Below are 18,580 nucleotides of genomic sequence, written 5' to 3'. Positions count from 1 at the left end.
TGGTTTCCGTCCATCAGGGTGAGACACTGTGCCATAAGTTACTTTTTCATGATGTGCCATGCTCTGTATTGCTGCAGACATTTGTATATGGTACATAACTAAAGAAATAAGGCCCAATAATAGAAAAACATTTATTTAACTTTACCAATCATATTTTGTACCATTTTATAGTTATGGCATGCTTGCTGTTTTTTAGCCACAGCTTTTGCTGCCTAGTATGATTAGTCTAATTATCTGCAAAGTTTAACAACTCTCAGGGCTTCACTGATGCTTTTTATGCTTGTCTGGTGAAGAGAAAAAGAATTTGTGATTAATTTGACAGCTGTTTTGGGAACCACTACTTTTTTAGTTGGTTATCCTACCGAGAAGGCTAAGCTGCTGTTCAGGAGGTTATGTAGTTATTGTGCAACACGGGCAGCTAAAGGCTAAAGAATAATCTCATGTAAATGTAGGAGATGCCCTGATCTTATTAGATACAGTATTCAGCAGTTTGAGGAGAGAACCTTGTATTTGAAAGAGCTGTAGGCATTAAAAAAAACCTCTGGGATAAATTGGTGTTATGTGACACTTATCGTTAAGGGAACTATCCTCTTAAAATTTGGAGGAGATGGGGATTAGCCAGTTGGGAAAAAAGCAGCCCTGTTATTGCAATATCTCCAGCTTATAATTATGCTCATGCAGCTTTATATTGTATGAATATACATTAGTTGGTGGCAAGAAGACATTAACTTTTTAACATTGAGAGCAAGAGGCTGATGGCAAAATAAAATCCTACTAGGACAGTGCTGTATGTCAAACAATGATAACCTGCACATACTGAATTCCACAGATGGCTTGACTGTTATTGTTAAAATTGCAGGTGAATCTAGCCACGGATGCTTTTGGTGATAAAGCTATACATTTAACCTAAATCCATCATACATTGATATTTAGGTAATGCCTCTGTTACTAATAGGGTGTTACCTGTCACTTGGCTGATTTTGTGTGCATCAGTTTTAACAGCTTTGTATGACATATCCTGTCAAAATATGTGATCATTGTTGATCTATTTGGAAGTAAAAGCGTTGTGGTTGATTTACTAAAGGAGTATAGGCTGTTGATCTAGAAATGTGTGATACCACAATAATTTGGATTGTGGTAGCAATTTACATGGTAATGAAACGGACACTAAAGCAGTTTGTTAAATAAGAAACCTTTGTAACACTATTTTCAAAATGTCAATTTACAACTTTTACTTTGAAAAAAAAAGCCTCATCTTTTTCCTGTCCACATAGCAACTTGTAGCAGTACACATAATCTTTCACTACAATGTATGTGTTGTCAATGAACCAATCCTGTGTATCCTGTTTTAAAGTAAATGTAAAGACATTTTTTTTTTTTTTTTTAATAGACTAAAGAGAGGATGAAACCCCTGTCAGGTCTTTATCTGTGCCCCCGCTGTGGAGATAAACCTTTTTTCTATGTGCCCCGTTCACACCACATTGAGATGAGTGAGCAGCACAGCTTACCTCTCTGCAATGCACTGCAGTACACAGACTTGGATGAAGTCTTATTCTGCAACCATTATAGGGAGGTAAACAGTGTCTTGCGTTGTAACCATGCAAAACTCCCCTTACAATGGACCCCAGCCCAAACTAATTTTAACAAGGGGGCTGGTATGAACAAGCCCTTTTTTATTATCAGTGACAATGGTCACAAGAATGGAGCTGAGATTGTATGAATGACCCCAAAGTAATGGGAAATCCCACATTTTTAAATTGTCAAAGGAACAAAGGTGAATAGAAATTGTTTAATAGGCAAGCTTGTTCTGGTCTATCTAAGGGTGGTTATTGCCATGGTTTGGAGAGATCTCCTCCTTTTTCTACTTTCTCTTGGACAGAAATTTAAGATGAATCTCCCTGATGGGTCACAGACAGAAAATAAAACTGACAGAGGTCTCAAACGTTCCCTACTCCTATTAAAAAAAAAAAATTTTGGCTTTGCATACACTTTGATTACATGAGACTTGTTGCTGAGTTCTACAAGACAGGAACTCTTTAATGTTTGCCTCTAGTGCCAGAACTGTCCACTGAAACCGTAATGGAATTTGTATAGTAACATATTAGACATTACAAATCCTTTTTTTTTTTTTTTTTTTTCTTTAAATTTTTTTTCTCTATTTTCTTTTTAAGACTATGCAGGACATGCATAGGTTTCAATTGCAGTTTGTTTGCCATTTCAATGGGCATGTTTTAAGACGTAGAAATGTCTTCCATATTGTGGTTCTTTAACTTGTAGATTTACATTGTCCTTGTAGATATCTTTGTTTTCTACCTTGAGCATTACTCAGTTTAACATGTATTAAATGCAGTTTAGTATGCAAATTCTAAAATTAAAATCCAAGGGTTTGGCTTGTGTTTCTGCTCAGTTCTATAGTAATGACTATCACCAATTAGGTTATTTACATTATGCCAAATTCACCATTCTGTAAGTTAACAGTGTCATACACTATTCATTCTACTGAGGAACTTTTTTGAATGTTATAGTTTACCCAATTTTGCACATAATTCGCCAACATCTAATTAGTAGTTCCTACTTTTTTAAAGCTATGTTCATACTATTGTACCTTAAGGGCATATCCACTTAAGAACTCCCCTTTAAATATTGGTTTTGATATGTCAATATGAATCATTCACCAGAAAACCATTCATAAAGTTTCTTGACTGTCACCAGTTTTACCCTGTCTCGTGCAAACCTTTCCCATTTGTATCAGACCATCTGTACATCACTAGGAGTCCCCTTTTCCCTTTTATCAGTAGAGATTCCAAAGGCGTTTTTGGGATATTGCCTTAAAGTGGCCTTCACTCTGGTACTTAAAAAATCTGACTTCATTTGAACTGATGTTATTTTTACCAGTATGTTATTGTTCTTTCAAGTTACATTGAAATTTCTGTTTTCACGTCATTTTAACGATTAACACTTATAGTAATGTTTGATAAAACACTGTTTTCTAACCAATGTACATTTTTATGGTATAGTTAAAAAAATATGAACAGAGAAATGAATCACTTGTACATAGACGGAGTATTTTTTTCTACTTTTTTTTTTATTTCAGAAATGTTATTTTACAGGAACATTTCCTAATTTTAATTTGATGTTTCGTCACTTTTAATAAACGTTACTGTCCTTGCAACTGCTTTGAGGTTGCAGTCCAGATTTAGAAAAAAGTATTCGGTTTGTTGTGAAGAGTCTTTTCCAGGTTAACTTAAAATGCGACTAGAGCAGCAAGGGATTTTAGGGTACAGTTGTTTAGGACTGAAAATCAGAAACCCTTCCAAGATATGGAGCTGACCCTAAAATCGGGCATTTTTTTATACAACAGACCAGTTAGTGTCATCATTACTTTGGCTGAGCTGGGATTCGAGTAATCGCCTAGGCTCCATTTCCTAGTCTGTTGCTAGCTATACATAAGACCATTTCAATCACCAACTTGCAATTGCATAAATACTCAAATGTATCAAGGCAGCTTACAACTAAAATCAGACAATCTACATTGTTGCAGGTATGTCACCATGATCATTTTTGTGGTCGATTTGGCGTATAGCCATAAAAGGACAGCTCAAAAGTACTGGTCCAATGTTAATTTACTCTGGAAAATTTCTCAATCAATGTTCAAACTTGTTGTAATTATTGCTGGAAAGCTACAAGCTTATTATTGATTACATAGATTATATACATCTGGCATATTTTTTTGTTTAATTCTATGTTCACCAAGGCAGCAGAAGACATTTAATGCATGAAGGTGGCTGATCCAAGAATATAGAGTTACAATGTGTTTGGAATTTGCTATACATCGGAGATGGCACAGTTTAACCCCCATCATTATCTTTATCATCCACATTTCACAGTGCTTCCTGAGGGGTTATGTTTTATGCAAAAAGTGGCTTTTCCTCAGGTCAGCAATTGCGTATTAATGCATTTTTTTTTCTTTTCATAACCAGCAACCCAAAGTAGGTTTGATATGTAAAAAAAAAAAAAAAACTGTAAACACATTGCTTACATTTTTATGTCTGGCTGATTAATAAAGTTTTTTTGTTTTTAATTTTACTTGTGTGTGTCTTGAGAAAGCTCTGTTCGTTCTTTATATATGTCTGTTTAGATCAGGGGTGCTCAAACTTTTGAAGAGCGAGGGCCACTTAGTACTGTTAAGATAGACGTAAAGTGAAGTCATGGAAAGAGGCTGGAGAAGATTGGTGCTGAAGACAAATAAGAAACATAGACAATGTGAGCTATGTGGGACTTTAAGTGAGACACCGGCAGATATGCCCAGCGTCTCCATCCCTGTATCCGAAAAAAAAATTGAAAAGGATTAAAAGAGGTGCATGGAAGCCAGCCAGCCCCCAGTCTGATGTACTCACCCTCCAGTCTGCCACCAACCAAGTAGACCTGTCTCGATATAAATAAAGAACAGGGGTTTAGTTGACATGCATTTGCAAATGCATGTGTAAGCTGCAGAGCCACGACACGGCACCCTGTTTTATCTGCAGTCCCTAACACTTTTAAATTGGAAACACATGGCTGCTAATGGGTGGATAGGAGGCAGGTGGGAGGGAGCAGCCCAAATTTCCCCCAACCCACCTCCATCCACGACTGGTATAGTATCTCAATGCTCTAATAGCAATGTTCTTGAGATGGTACAAACTGAAAACGACCAGCTGAGAAGCATACACCCCCAATCCCAAATCTTCAATTTGTTTTTTTAGAAATAAGAAACATTTGAAAACCATATTGTATGAAAAACACAGCACTAACAAACAATATCCAGTTTTAAGGTTTAGCTGTACGTTAAATTGTATGTATTGACTTTTCTTTGTTTTTGGAATAGAGTAAGGTTAAAACCCTTCTAGGTTAGATTTTATTTTTTTTCCTGATTGCGTTTCATATGGGGAAATGTCCCTTCACTTTCTGCTCCATAAAGACACTTAGAATTTCTCTCTTAAACAGTTGTTTCTGGAATAAATGGATGACTTACCATACCCCAATTGTTTTGGGGATTCAAAATATTGAGTTTCCCCTCTTTCATTTGTTTTTCAACTCTTTTTCATTCGTTTTTCTGATCACCGGTACAAATCAAGAAGTCAATCTCCTCCATGGGGACTGATAACCACTTGAAGGCCAGGCCTTTTTCTGACACTTTTTGTTCAGAAGTAAAAAAAAATATATATATTTTTTGCTAGAAACATACTTGGCACCCCCAAGTATGTGTGTGTGTATGTATGTATGTATATGTATGTATGTATGTATATGTAATATAGTGTGTGTGTGTGTGTGTGTGTGTGTATATATATATATATATATATATATATATATATATATATATATATATATATATATAATGTGTATATATATATGTGTGTGTGTATTTGTATGAAATTTTTGTGTGTCACAGTATTTCAAATGCAAATTTGTGGGGAAAATGCACTTTAATGAATTTTAACCCCTTGGCGGTTTAAGTCTTTTTCTGACATATGTTGCTTGCAACTTAAAATCAGTATTTTTTTTTCAAGAAAATTACTTAGAACCCCCAAACATTTTATTTATTATATATATATATATATATATATATATATATATAAAAATACCCCAGAGAATAAAATGGCGATAATTGCAATATTTTATGTCACACGGTATTTGCGCAGTGGTCTTATAAATGCATTTTTTTAGGAATAAATACCCTTTCATGAACTAACAAAAACCATAAAGTTAGCCCACTTTTTTTGTATAATGGGAAAGATTACGGCGAGTAAATATACCTTACATGAGAAACTCTCCATAGGTGACACTTTAAAAACGGTTAGCCATTTAGAGTTACAGAGAAGGTCTTGTGCTAGAATTATTGTTCTCATTCTATGGATTGCAGCGATACCTCCCATGTGTGGTTTAAACTCCGTTTTCGTATGCAGGCGCGATTTGTGTATGCGTTCGCTTCTACGCGTGAGCGTGGAGGGGCGGGGTGCTTAAATTTTTTTTTGTTTTTTACACTATTCCTTTAAAAAAAAAAAAAACATTGAATCACTTTTATTGCTGTCTTAATGAATGTAAACCTCCCTTGTGCCTGTAATAGGCAGTGACAGGGATCTTGGGTCCGCTCTCATCCGATTCCCCCATAGAGATGCATGGGGCTCTGACCTCTCCCTCTCTGCTCACAGAGCGGAGAGGGAGCTGTCACCTGCCTGCTCAGCTGGGATCTGTGTTTACGATCCCCCTCTGAGCAGCACGGATCCGCCAATGAAGGCGACCGGGTGAAAGGACCCCTAGAAACCAGCCAAGCTAATATTCTTGTCAAAATGGTCATAAATTCCCACAAAACAATACATATAAATCCTTTATGTGATAATATGGGTTGCAATAAATTCCAGGTGTGCCATAACCTGTCCTCTACAAAACAGAGCACTTCCTGACTAGTAGCAAACATCAAGGTAAACCTGGAACATAGTGCACTGCTGCAGAACTTCCAGGTTCACTGTGATGTTTGTTTGCCACTGCCAGTCAACTCAAGTGAGTTGATGACTGCTAGAGGGGAGTTAAAAATATATAAGCTCTCGAGTTGTCACTGAGTCACTTTATAGAAAACGTTACCTGTCCTGAAGTCTATCACTATTAAACCCAACTGAAGCCAAGCCACCATTCGAGGAAGGAAAACCCTTGACAGAGTAAATCATCAACTAAAGCTTAAACCTTGAGTAAATCTTTATGGGATCACAAATTACACACGACAACACAATTGTCTGAATCGGAATCATGAGAAAGGTTTGGCACTGGTACAACTCAAGGCACATGAGGTTAGGTCAGGTTTGTGTGCATTTGTGATCCAGTAAAGATTTAATCAAGGTTTTAAGCTTCAATGTATGATTTAATCTTTCAAGGATGTTCCTTCCTGTACTGTGCTGGCTTGCCTTCAGTTGTCTAGATACACTTTTCTCTTACGTTCTCCGACAGTCGCTGCCCACTCATACAGTCTTCCCCAATGGGTATTAACCTCTTATCCATAGGAGCAAGCTAGGCAAAATACTTGTTAAAAACAAAGCATTTACATGGACACACCTATGGGGGCTGTCCCACTGGTCCAATACACCCCTGCAATCAGCGATCCCAACTCAGTTTGTCTTCTGCCTAGTTAAGGAGTGAGATAGGCTCTCCCTGTGCTGGGGCTACAGTCTCAGCCTTCTTCTTTTTTTCTTTATGATTTTATTTCAGGGAATGTGTTTTTCTTCACATTTACTAGCTATTTATTTCTCAGCTTTTAGTTAGTCACTTCTTCAAGATGATGATGGCGTTGCGGAGCTGGGAGTCAGGCTGGTCATCCTGGTTTTCCAGGACAGAGGGCCTGATGGAATCCCAGCCCGCCATCGAGCGTTTAGCAGGCTATGTGTTCGTCCTGGCCTCGCAAACGCCCCATCCCTGTCCTCAGGGATGCAAGCCTGCAAGGTGGCTACCTCGCCTGGACGTCTCCCCACGGTTCTCCGTGCACTGTTAGCGTCCTGCGTTTTTGGCTGACGGCACCCCTGCCATCTGAGGGTGGGCGGTTTCCCGTTGATGAGAGGCACCCCACTCCGTCGGGTACAGGTAAGTTCATTCTGTGTGGGGCCTCTGTCTGGGGCTTGCAGTCCTGTGTGTCTGTGTTATCCCCTCATGTCTGTGCGTTTTTGTGCTCCCTGATCCCAGTCCCTGCGGGGGTTTTGCTCACAGCCTGTGCGCTGTGTGGGTTTGTGGGGGTCCCTCTCCTGTGTCACTTTAGGGTGCTTTTTGGAGGTACAGACACGTGTGGTGACCGCTGCGGGGTTAAACACCGCCGGTCTGCCATTTTAGGTGTGGGCAGCATGTCTGGCTTCACTGTAGGCGCTTATACAGCATTGTATGTGGTGTGATTTGGTGCCTTGTGGCGCCATCTTGTGTGGCAAAACGTTCGTTCCGAGCACATGTCGGCGGCCATTTTCCCGAAGCCTCCCATTACTTTCTATAGGCAACCATTTTTCCCTGGCCTGCAGTCTCAGTTCCGTCTCTTGCGGTGACATCACTTCCTCCTTCTGCTCAGAAGAGATCGGCTGCGGTGGTAACACTTGTGGGGGTCTGTCTTCTGTCCTTTTTTTGTGTGCAAATACTTCTGGCTATCAGTTTATCCTGCTCAGGGGTCTGTTTGTCACAGTCTTGTAGCGGTGTGCTGCGGGTGTCAGCGGTGCGCTTAAAGGGCCAGTACCTTAAAAAAAAAACCTTTTTACTATGGAATCTCAGGACAGCAAATTTTCCCCCAGCCTTAGTGGGGGATTCAGGTTCCTCTGAATCTTCTGCTCTGTCTACTTTGTCTGCTGCAGTGGCGACTTTGGTGTCCAAAGTGGATATTCTGATGACTGAACGTGCTGCCAGAAAAAGGCCTAGTTTTTCCTTGTCTTCTGATTCTGAATCTGATATGGTTGCCGTAGGTGGCGTGCCCCTTGAAGGTTCTCGCTCTTCTCTGTCTGAGGGGGAGGCGGAGGTTGCAGGGGGTGATGATTCCCCCCCCTGGGACGGCCGAGGACCGCGCAGCTATGGATGCGCTAATTCTTGCCATTAAGGAAACACTACATTTAGAGGATGAGCCCAATCCTCCGGGCATTGTGTCCTCTTTTGGTACACACAGGACCCGCAAGGTGGCGCAGGTGTTCCCTTGCCCCGCTGAGTTTCACGCTACTGTGAATGATCAATGGCGTCATTTAAAACGCACCTATGTGGTGCCTAAGAGGTTTCAACTCCTTTATCCCTTTGCGTCTCCTACGGATTTGCGCTGGTGTGTGGCCAGATTAAACAAGGCCACTCTGGTACCCACCGAAGATTCTCCGGTGTTTAGGGATCCTACGGATAGGAGGATGGAATCCCTTGCCCGCCATGCCTACATGGTGGCGGGTTCCCTGCTAAAGCCTATTTTCGCCTCTGTCATGGCAGGTCAGGGGGTGGCGGATTGGACCAAGGTGCTAAGACGCACCCTCGTGGCTGATTCTGCTCCCCCTACTACCGTGGTGATGGTGGACCAGATCTATCAAGGAGTCATGTATTTGTGCGATACGGCCTTGAATGAGGCCCCATTAGCTGCGCATACAAAAAAGGGGTACCCAAAATAGAGACTGCTGTGTCCTGTGTACCTGGGCACAGACCCGTCAAGGGACCCAATGGTAATCCAAAAGGGTCTCAAATGGTAAGTGGGGAGCCAGCGCAGCCAAAATTGACTGTCTAGTGTCGCGGTGATTAACCGTCGCCTGATATGGTTGAAAAGCTGGTCGGCTGACCAGACTTCAAGGAAAACAGTGGCTGACATCCCCTATGCGGGGTCTTGCCTGTTTGGGGAATCCCTGGATGATTTGGTGAAAGGGGTCACTGGGGGCAAGAGCACTCTGCTGCCCCAGAACCCTAGGGCAAGTTTTTCCGCGGTAAGCGGGGCCCCTTTAAACCAAATCAGGGGTCCTTTTGTGCCTTCAAGGCACAGAACAAGGGGAAACCCTTCAAGGGCCAGGGTGGCCAGAGAAAGCCCTGGGCGGGCAAACCTAAATCCGGCCAAACTGGTGCGGCGGCCCAGTCCGCCTCTGCCTGATGGGGCGCCCTCACCCGTTTCAGGGGTGAGGGGACGTTTGTGCGGTTTCCTCCAATCTTGGCTGCTCCGAATTCCGGACAGGTGGGTTTAGGAAATCATTCGATCAAGTTACAAGATCGAATTCCTTTCGCGGCTGGCGGACAGATTCTTTCCCTCCAATCTTCATTTGACCCCAGGGCGGTGCAAGATCTCCCAGGGGGTGATCGTCCCGGTGCCTCATCGGGACAGGTTTCGGGGGTTTTACTCTAATCTGTTCACTGTGCCCAGAAAGGAGGGCAAGGTGCGTCCTATTCTGGACTTAAAAGCTCTGAACCGTTTTGTACGCGTTTGGAAGTTCCACATGGAATCGCTTCGCTCGGTGGTAGCCTCCCTGAGTCCAGGTGAATTCCTGGCCTCTATCGACCTGAAGGATGCGTATCTACACATCCCCATTTTCGAGGGTCATCAGAGGTACCGCCGATTCGCTATGGCGGAGGAACATGATCAGTTTGTGGCATTACCTTTCGGTCTCGCTTCGGCTCCAAGGATGTTTACCAAAGTGCTGGCTCCCGTTCTGGGCCTGTTACAGGCACAGGGCATTGCGGTCTTGGGATATCTGGACGATCTCCTGTTAAGATCGAGTGCAAGCCAGAGCCTGCTGCGCGATCTGTCCACTACAGTTCAGACGCTTCAGGAGTTCGGATAGACCATCAACGTGCAGAAGTCGACCTTGTCTCCTTCGGTTCGTCTCCCATATTTGGGAATGGTTCTGGACTCTGCTCAAGCGAAGGTGTTTCTGACGTAGGACAAGCTCTGGACCCTACAGAACGAGGTCAGGGCCCTCAGGGAAAACAAATCCTCGTCACTCAGGACCTGTATGCGGTCCCTGGGGTTGATGGTGTCAGTCTTCGAGGCGATACCATTTGCACAGTTTCACACGAGGTCTCTCCAAGCGGAGAGCCTGGCCAGATGGGACAGGCTCCCTCAGTCCTTGGACCTGAGAGTGTCTGAGTCACCAAACCAGAATAGATCTTCTATGGTGGCTTCAGTCCCCGGCTGTGGCGGACGGAAAATCCTTCCGGCCGTTACTGTGGACAGTACTTACCACAGATGCCAGCCTGTCGGGCTAGGGTCCTGGGCAACCTGTCTGCCCAGGGCACTTGGTCGGTGGAGGAATCCTCACACCCCATAAACATATTGGAATTGAGAGCGATCAGGCTGTGCCTGCTCCATTGGTCAAATCGTCTTCTGGGCCGCCCTGTATGGGTGCAGACGGACAATGCCACTGCGGTGGCTTACATCAATCACCAAGGGGGCACCAGGAGTGCCCAGGCGGCCCAGGAAGTGACCAGTATTCTGTCTTGGGCCGAGACTTGTGTCCCGGCAATATCGGCAGTTCACATTCTGGGTGTAGAGAATTGGCAGGCGGATTATCTGAGCCGCCAGACCCTGGACCAGGGGGAATGGTCCCTGCACCCAAAGGTATTTCAAATGCTGTGTGCGAAAAGGGGATCCCCGGATGTGGATCTGTTCGCGTCTCGGCTAAACCACAAGGTGGAAAGGTTCGTGGCAAGAATGCGCGATCCTCTGGCAGACACCTCGGATGCGCTGGTGGTGCCTTGGCATCGGTATCATCTGATATATGCCTTTCCTCCGATTCAGTTGTTGTCCAAGTTCCTTTTGCAGGTTGGCCTCGGAACCAACATTGGTGATTCTGGTGGTGCCGGACTGGCCACGCCGGTCCTGGTACGCCTGGCCGTCGAGCCTCCATGGCGGCTACCAATGCGAGAAGATCTACTGTCTCGGGGACCGATCTTCCATCCTGCTTTACAGTCGTTGGCTTTAACGGCATGGCTGTTGAAAGTGTTAAAACGAATTTAAAACAGCGCTAGCAATCCATGTGAAAATTATAAATAGTGATTAGTAAAAAAATTAATATTTTATGAATAAATATTCCAAATATAATAAAAACAGTCCTTCGTAGGGATGATCGAACTTTTGAAAAGTTCGGTTCGACCAGAACACCCGAATTTCAGGAAAGTTCGGTTCGGATTCCAGAACCCCATTGAAATCAATGGGACCCGAACTTCTGGAATAAAAAAAAAAAAACATTTTGAAGCCCTAAAACCCAATAAATTCCCCTAAAAAGTGCCTAGGGTTCTGGGTCATGCCCTAGGGACTATTAATCACACAAAAATAGTTCTTAACAATTGTCGTTTTTGATAGAGAGCCAATTATTGAAAAAAAAAAAAGAGATTTCTTTGGATTTAGTGCCTGGGGGGGGGGGGTCTAAAAGGTGTACCTGTGAAGTTTCAGCTCTGTAGCATGTCCAGAACCAGAATTATAGCATACCAAACCTTCAAAAATGACTTTTTTGCTTAACCGCACCTTTCTTTTGCTCCTAATCAACGGCACAGCCAATGTGTATGATGGGGACATAATGCAGTGCACTGGGAACAAGATTAGAGTTTTTTTTTGGAAAAAGGTGCTGTCTCTTTAAATGTGCATATAATTAACGGGTGGATTTCCACAATGGGGCTATTACCAAATGTTTTCAAGAAGTCCAAAGATGTATGTAATTGCACTTTATTTCATGTAAAATGGTGTTTGGTGCACTTTAACTTGAATTCTCACAAGAAACAGACATGTATGCACGGATACATTGAGGGTTAGGGTTAGGGGCCACAATGTAGTGCAGAGTGAACAAGATTAGAGATGTTTTGGATGAATACTGTTGTCTCTTGACTTTGAATAGAAGTAAAGGATGCTTAAAAATTGGGCCTTTGGTGGTGCCGATGATGCCTTGACACCATATCCCTATGAAAGTGCTGGTAATGAAGGCAATAATTGCCTTTGTAAGGAAAAAAATTACAATGATATGCATCTGTGTGACAGGTGCGCAAAAATTGTTGTTTGGGTGTTGGTGGAGCCATACCACTGTAAGCCCAAAGAGCTGGTGTTGAAGAAGGCGTAAAAATTATGAAGGTGTGCACATGTGGAACAGGTGCGCAAACATGGTAGTTTTGGTGTTGGCGGAGCCTCCCCACCATAACCCCAAAGAGCTGGTGTTGAAGGAGGCCCAAAAATTGTAAAGGTGTGCACCTGTGGAACTGGTTCGCAAACATGGTAGTTTTTGTTTTAGCATAGCCTCCCCACCTTAACCCCAAAGAGCTGGTGTTGAAGGAGGCCCAAAAATTGTAAAGGTGTGCACCTGTGGAACAGGTGCTCAAACATGGTAGTTTTTGTTATAACCAAAATGAGGTTCTGTGAACGTAAAGAGAATGAGAGGAGGGTTTGAGGGTGGCACCGTGGTCCAGGCTTAAACTGAGGCTCAGCTGCCACATCACAATGATAGCCTAGTCTACAAGGTCTGCATCAGGTGCATCAAAGCTTGATATCCACGACTGATTCATTTTAATGAATGTCAAACGGTCGACTGAGTCGGTGGAGAGTCTCGTTCGATGGTCTGTGACGAATCCTCCTGCTGCGCTGAATGCCCGTTCCGATAGGACACTGGAAGCAGGGCAGGCCAACAACTCCATGGCATACTGGGCCAGTTCTGGCCAGTGGTCTAATCTTAAGACCCAGTATGCCAGTGGATCGGCATCGTCACATGAAAAGCCCTCTGTGTCACTTTGTGCCCTCACGTAATCGTCCACTATGTGGCAGCTGAGAGGCCTGGGCGGTGAGGACTAAAAAAAGACCGAAAGGCATCCGTCAACTGCACGCCTTCTCCAACGCTCCTCTCGTGACCACCAGTAGAATCCATGGTAGGTTGTCCCCGCCCCTGCACCCTACGGGAGTCGGGGAACGTGTTCACCAGAATCCTCTTGAGACTGTCCTCAAGGGATTTGATCCTGTGGACTCTCTGGGTGGATGGGAAAAGCTCAGAGACTTTAGACTTGTACCGGGGGTCAAGTAGGGTGGCCAACCAATAGTGGTTAGTCTCTTTAATGGCCTTGATTCCTGGGGTCCTTTCGCAGGCTCTGAAGCATGATGTTTCCCAATGCGTCGCAAATTAGCGAAGGCCTGAGAAGCTGACTCCTCGGGGTCACTCAAAACGACATTATCTTGAACGGGCTCCTCCTCCTCCCAGCCACGCACTACTCCAAAGTGTCCCGAGGGAGTCAAACTAGGCCTTGCAGATTGCCACATGTCTTCCTCCTCCTCCTCCTCAAACCCTGCAAAAGTTCCCGCAGAATCGTCCTCCTCCTCTTCCACCCCTGGATCCTGCTCGGGCCTCTGGGAGCTAGGCATAATGGGGTCAGGATTCTCGGGATAAAGGGGGCCTTGAGAGGCAAGGAAGTCCTCCTCTTCCTCCTGCTGCTCTGCCTCCAGTGCCCTGTCCATAATGCAACGCAGAGTGTGCTCCAACAAAAACAGTACCGGTAGGGTGTCACCGATGCATGGGCTGTCCCGGCTGACCATCCTTGTGGCCTCCTCAAATGGCGAGAGGACAGCGCATGCATCCTTAATCAAAAGCCACTGCTGTGGTGAAAAGAAGCCCAGGCGCGCAGAGCCAGTGCTGGTGCCGTACTCGCATAGGTATTCTTTGAGGGCCCTCTGCTGCGTGTACAGGCGCTGCAGCATAGCCAAGGTGGAGTTCCAGCGGGTGGGCATGTCGCAGATGAGGCAGTGTACCGGCAGGTGAAACTCGCGCTGCACTTCGGCCAAACGTGCAGTGGCACTGTACGACCGCCTGAAGTGACTGCACACCCTTCTTGCCATTTCTTAGCACATCCTGCATTCCCGGGTACGAGTTCAAAAACCGCTGTACCACGAGATTCAGGACATGCGCCAGGCATGGCACATGGGTTAACATTCCCTGACGAAGGGCGGCCAGGAGGTTTGACCCATTATCAGTAACCACCATCCCTGGCTGTAGCTGGCGTCGTGTCAACCACCTCTGGGCCTGTGCCTGCAGAGCCCCAAGAATCTGAGGGGCAGTGTGCTGCCTGTCCCCTAGACACACAAGCTGCAGCACTGCGTGACACCTTTTGGCCTGAGACATAGAATAGCCCTTTGAACGTTTACGTGGTACCTCATCATATTCAAAGGACCATTCTGCAGAGGAGGGCATGGAGGAGGTAGAGGAGGAGGAGCAGGAGGGGGTAGAAGTGATCGATCTATCCGGATCAGCGACACCACCAGCTGTTTGCAGACGTGGGGGCAACACCGAGCCCTGGCTACAATCCCTTCCGCTGGCAAGCAGTGTCACCCAGTGAGCAGTGACAGAAATGTACCGTCCCTGCCCATGTTTGCTTGACCAAGTGTCAGCCGTCAAGTGTATCTTACGGCTGACTGACTTGGCCAGGGACGACACTACATTGCCTTCCACATGTTGGTATAGGGATGGCAGGGCCTTACGGGCAAAGTAATGCCGACTTGGCACCTGCCACTGTGGAACTGCACATTTTGCGAAGTCACGGAAGGGAGCAGACTCTACCAGGTTAAATGGTAATAGTTGCAGAGCCAGTAGTTTAGCCAAACTACTGTTTAGACGCTGGGCATGTGGGTGGCGGGGAGTATACATTTTTTTTCGTTCCAGCATGTGTGGAATCGAAATTTGGCGTCTAGATGTTACAGCTGGTGGTGTGCTGGAGGTAGATGCGACACTGCCTGCTATATCATCATCCCTGTCAGTGGAGGCTGCCAACAGGTGACGAGTGACTATAGCAGGGCCAGGAACAGACTGATGTGCAGGTGGAGCATGAGGAGGAGCGCGAGGACTAGGAGGCCGACTGACCGATCTTTGGCCCTTTTGTGGGTTCTTTAAATGCTCCTGCCAACGGGCCGAGTGGTGGGTTGTCAAATGCCTGTTTTAGGCAGCTTGTACCCAGGTGGTTGACATTTCTGCCACGTTTTATACCCTTCTTACAAATCTTGCAGATCGCAACTGTTGTGTCTGCATGGGATGTCTCAAAAAAGTCCCAGCAAGATGAGGTGTGTATAGTGGCCCGGGAGACAACAGGTGCGGCCTTAGATGGAGCGGGCCGTCTGCTCTCCCCTCTTGCTTGCTCTGCCTCCTCCTCAACCTCAGACCCAACATCTGACTCCATCAAAGACTGAGCATCAGGCTGGAGTAGATGGCCGACACTGTGGTCAAACAGCTCAGCTGACTCCTCTGTCATGTCTGAAGTTGGGTCTAAGGGAGGACATGAGGTGAACATGAACTCATCTGTATTTGTTCTGACAACTGCAGAAGACTGACCACTTTTCTCTGCCTGGGTCACTGTAGTTGCAGATGATGCCGATGATGAGGGTTTGGTCATATAGTCCACCACCTCCTGTACATACTGTGGACGTATAGCTTGGCCACTGCCGGAGAACAATCCAAATGGTGGCCTGGCTGAGGACTGACCACCACGTCCACCCCTGCCTCTAGACACCCTAGAAGCTGTGCCCCTTTCCGCAGCAGGGCCACGTATGCCTTTTCTTGGTCTACCAGGCATATTTGTCACTGATGCGTTGGCAACTGTGTGCGGTGAAAAACGCACACTGCAATGCGACCCACAGTTGTCGCTGGATACAGCACAGCAGATGCGTGTCACGCACAGTTGCAAAGGCTTTTGCACAGTGGACCTAACGCTTTGAACAACAGGCGTTAGGTTGTCACTGATGCGTTGGCAACTCTGTGCGGTGAAAAGCGCACACTGCTATGCGACCCACAGTTGTCGCTGGATACAGCACAGCAGATGCGTGTCACGCACAGTTGCAAAGGCTTTTGTACTGTGCACCTAACGCTTTGAACAACAGGTGTTAAGTTGTCACTGTATTTTGCTGCCTAGCAAGCACGTATACCTGCTGTGATACAGCAGCACTGTGCAACGTGCTCACTAAACAGAACCCTCACACTTTCCCTACAGAAACTCAATTATTAAATATAACTAATGTAGTACAAAGTTCCCTAACTACACTAGATATCCATTTCCACTAAATAGAAAGCTCCATACAGCAGAAGACTGACACTGTCCCTTAAGTTGTTTTTTTTTTTTGTAACTCTAAGAACCAGCACAATCGCTGTATCTAACTACACTGGCTGTAAGCTAAATACAATTCTGCTATATGGAGCTTTAGAACCACACGATATGTAGGAAATGTAGTGTAGCAAAGCAGGAGTCAGAGAACTGCTTCAACTCTCTTCAACAGGATCTGGATCACTGTGCTAGGGGTTAGGCGGGGCCATCTTATATAGTGTGGGGCGTATTCACTCCTGATTGGCCTCTGGTCCCCGTAGTCACTCCAATCACGTTCCTAGGAGACTCCTGCCCCCTCATTGGCTTTTGCAGACGTTTATGGGCCAATCACGGGTTTTTAAAGCCCAGTTCCTGTCCCAGTGCATTTTGGGCGGTTCTGGTGGCCGAATACTGAACTTTTACCGCAAAAAGTTTGGTATTCGGCCGAATATCGAACATCCAATGTTCGGGTCGAACCGATGGTCGACCCGAACCGTTCGATCATCCTTAGTCCTTAGTAGTGATAAGTCCAATAAAGTGCTCAGGTGCAGAAATGGTTATCCAAAGACTGTTTTTATTATATTTGGAATATTTATTCATAAAATATTTATTAATTTTTTCACTAATCACTATTTATAATTTTCACATGGATTGCTAGCGCTGTTTTAAATTCGTTTTAACACATTATCTAAGATTTACTTAGAGACCCAGCAGCTGCACATAATTTATTTCTGATTTTTATATTGTTATTTATAATTATAGCACCAATATTTTTACCATAAGTGCGGGTTTAAATTTAATATATACATGGCTGTTGAAAGCCAGGTCCTGAGAGACAGGGGTCTCTCCTCAGAGGTCATTCCTACCTTACTCAAAGCTAGAAAAGCCTCGTCTGGTAAGATTTATTACCGTACATGGAAAGCTTATTTCTCTGTCGCTCATTGACAGACGTAGTCCTCCTTGATTAATATCAACTCGGGTTATACTGCCCTCTACAGGAGTAGGACTAGACAGGAAAGAAAACGTTCTGGCCACACCTTAGGGGCAGTCCCAGAGGGTATATCCTCTCTCTCTCTGCTACAGCAAATCAGTTTTTTTCTGTCTAGTTAGGAGTAAGGACCTAAGTTCCTTGCTGGGATCTTTGGTCCTGGCAAGATTTTTTTAGAAATACTTTTTTAGGCAGTTTTTCTTCTCCAGTGTTCCTGTGAGATCTTCAAGCAAGTACGCTGAAACTGGGCGACGGGCTGGATGTTGAGATCCAGTGGTCACCCCAGTTCAGCCTACGAACGCGTGCAGGCCATAGCTCCGCGCTGGGTCGGCCGCGACATAGTCCCACTGGACGAGGACTGACCCTGCGAGTTAAACGTCTCGCCTGGACGCCAATGACCAGTTGCAAACTGAGTCACGGCGTCCGTATTGGTCGACAGCCCCCCCACCCCGGTGGAGAGGGGTTCTGTCAGGAGTTGGCGCCCGCCTGGTTCCGGTATGGTGAGTAGAATGTTCCCCCTCTCCCCCTGTCGGGTTTGTTGGTGGATGCGGGCCCCTCTCTGGGATGGTCTCTGGGTCCCCCCTCTATCCTATAACAGGTCACAGATCCCCCAATTTGAGTGTGATTTTGTGAATAAGAAACCAGGAGGCTTGTTTTGGGAGCTGACTATCTAAAGTCACTATATGACTGTAAGGGTGATTTCACACGGGCGGTCCGATCAGATCCGCCTATCAGTTTTTTAGGCGGATCTGATCGGATCCTCCATGCAGCTCTATAGGGCAGCGGGTGTCAGCGGAGGTCACCTCCGCTGACACCCGCTGCCATCCGCATCCGATCCTGTGCTGAAATCTGGACGGATGGAAACCCTATTTCTCTTACGTCCTCCGACAGTCGCTGCCTCTTCATATTAGTCACATATGGGGGGTATTAGACTTTGCTCCGAAGGAGTAGCTAGGCAACAGAATATGTTAACATTAAAGCTTTTAACATATCCCACCCTCAAGGGGTGGTCCCCTCAGTCAATACCCTCCTACTTCCTGCAACCATATCTCAGTT

Source organism: Pelophylax lessonae (assembly GCF_965119305.1).
Source record: "Pelophylax lessonae genome assembly, chromosome: 2".
Taxonomy (NCBI): Eukaryota; Metazoa; Chordata; class Amphibia; order Anura; family Ranidae; genus Pelophylax; species Pelophylax lessonae.
The sequence above is the reverse complement of the archived record's forward strand: the minus strand, read 5'-3'. Positions refer to the sequence as shown.